Source organism: Homarus americanus, unplaced genomic scaffold (assembly GCF_018991925.1).
Source record: "Homarus americanus isolate GMGI-L3 unplaced genomic scaffold, GMGI_Hamer_2.0 scaffold50564, whole genome shotgun sequence".
NCBI lineage: Eukaryota > Metazoa > Arthropoda > Malacostraca > Decapoda > Nephropidae > Homarus > Homarus americanus.
Window position 1 is genome coordinate 5,335,201 of NW_024715014.1, and position 2,997 is coordinate 5,338,197.

Sequence of the window (2,997 nt, forward strand, 5' to 3'; positions counted from 1 at the left end):
TCCCTGTCCTAATAGACCTAACCTAACCTAACTTAACCTTAACTTAACAACCTAACTTAACTTAACCCAACCTAACCTAACCTAACCTAACCCACCACTTCAACCTCCTCTCCTCAACCCACCACCAACCCTCTGCACTCTTCAGCCTTCACTTCCCCCCCATACTCCACATGACCCCCATACCTCATACCCCCCATACCACATGACCCCCATACCTCACATGACCCCCCCATACCTCACATGACCCCCATACCTCACATGACCCCCCATACCTCACATGACCCCCATACCTCATGACCCCTACCTACCACATGACCCCCCATACCTCACATGACCCCATACCTCACATGCCCCCCCATACCTCACATGACCCCCCATACCCACATGACCCACCCATACCTCACATGACCCCCCCATACCTCATACCTCATGACCCCCCATACCTCACATGACCCCCATACCTCCCCATGACCCCCATACCTCCCTGACCCCATACCTCACATGACCCCCCATACCTCACATGACATGACCCCATGACCCCATGACCTCACCCTCCTGCCCCCATACCTCACATGACCCCCCCATACCTCCCATGACCCCCATACCTCACATGACCCCCCATACCTCACATGACCCCCCATACCTCACATGACCCCCATATCACATGACCCCATACCTTAGATGACCCCCATACCTCACATGACCCCCATACCTCACATGCCCTCACCTCACATGACCCCCCATACCTCACATGACGTGTTAGTAGTAGTAGTATTCATGGTAGTAGTAGTAGTAGTGTTAGTAGTCGTGGTAGTAGTGTTTGTGTTAATAGTTGTAGTAGTCGTGGTAGGAGTAGCCGAGATTAGGAGGAATGGGATTGACCAATCCAGAGGAGATTGCTGCCACCGAACATCAAAGCTCAGTTAAGCTCACGGCAGCTCTCACGGACCACATAATAGCTCAGAACGCAACAGGGGAGGTGGATATCAGTGAAGTAAACAAGATTCGAAGGTCCATTACGACAGAACGACAGCACTGCCAAAGTGATAAGTTGAAGCAACTGTTGCTGCAAGTACCAGAGAATTTGAAAAAAAGTAGCTATAGCGCAGGAGGTGGGCGCCTCGAACTGGTTAACTACGTTACCAATAAGGGCAAATGGTTTCAGTCTCAATAAACAAGAATTTACAGATGCCAATGCTCTAAGGTATGGTCGGCCAGTAGAAAGTTTGCCCTCCCAATGCGTGTGTGGCTCTTCCTATGACGTCGATCAAGCCATGGTGTGGAAGAAAGGGGGCTTCATATGCATGAGGCATGACGAGGTAAGGGATCTCACAGCAAATATGTTGAAGGAAATCTGCCGGGATGTCATGGTTGAACCGACCCTCCTTCCATTGGACGGTGAGATTTTCAAACATAGGACTTTAAACACATCTAACGAGGCCCGTGTTGACGTCAGTGCTTGAGGATTCTGGACACGGGGACAGCGAGCCTTCTTCGACATCTGGATTTTTTATCCCATGGCCGTATGTCACCGTAACTTAGCTCTCGATGCTGCACACAGGAGGAACGAGAACGACAAGATAAGGGCATACGGGGAGAGAATTCAGAGCGTTGATCAAGGCAGCTTCACTCCTCTATTGTTCACAACCTCTGGTGGGATGGGACCAAGTGCAAGATGCTTCGACGCCAGACTCGCGGAGATGCTATCCGAACAGAAGCAGCAGCCCAGAAGTTATGTTACAGCCTGGATGAGATGTCGACTGTCCTTCTCTCTCCTTCGGTCGGCTTTGCTCTGCCTCAGGGGAACGAGAGCATCGGCCCCCAAAGCCGACAACAGTTGCAGATATTGACTATGAGGCTACAGTCACTGTTTGCAGCACAGATCTGCGGCTCAACTAATTCAACACAGATAGGATAGCTACTTATGTATTAGGATATTTAATATTAAGGTAATTAAATGGTGGCGAAGGTGTGGCTATTGGGGGAGGCTGGAGGCCATTTATTAAAAAAAAAAAAAAGTAGTCGTGGTAGTAGTAGTAGTAGTAGTGTGTTTGTATTAGTCGTAGTGTTAGTGTTAGTAGTCGTGGTAGTAGTGTTAGTAGTAGTCGTAGTATTAGTGCTAGCCCCAATTCCGACAACTGCTGCAGATATCGACTACGAGGCTACAGTCACTGAATGCCGCATAGATCTGCGGCTCAACTAATTTAACACAGATAGGATAGCTTTTTATGTATTAGGATATTTAATATTAAGGTAAATAAATGGTGGCGAAGGTGTGGCTATTGGGGGAGGCTGGAGGCCACTACTAAAAAAAAAAGTGCTAGTAGTCGTGGTAGTAGTGTTAGTGTTAGTAGTAGTAGTAGTAGTAGTGTCTACTATTTGTTATTGCTCTGTTTATTTTTTTTCAGTTATTATCAGAATAACTATTATCGTATTTTGGTCATTATTATTTATATTGCGATTATTAGCACAATTATTATTATTATTATTATTATTATTATTATTATTATTATTATTATTATTATTATTATTATTTGTGATTATTATCATTATTTTTATCATTAATTTGATTATTTATCATTTTTATCGTCACTTTCATGTTTCTTCTGCTTCTTCCTATTATTATTATTATTATTATTATTATTATTATTATTATTATTATTATTATTATTATTATTATTATTATTATTATTTTATTTTATTTTATTAAAGATATTCAACAAAGTCAGTACTTTAGATATTATCATTGTCACCAGTTTTATTATTATTTTTGTTATTATTAACATTTCGAAAATTATAATTGCTACTATTATCTGTTAATATCATAAGATTTTTCATCAATTAATATTCATATGTAATATTAATAATAACAATGATAGTAATTATAATAATAATAATAATAATAATAGTAATGTGATATTATCTTTATTATCACTATTAATATTATATTACAGTATCGGTTTTTTAGGCTCAAATTTCGTACTTAGTGTGTGTGTG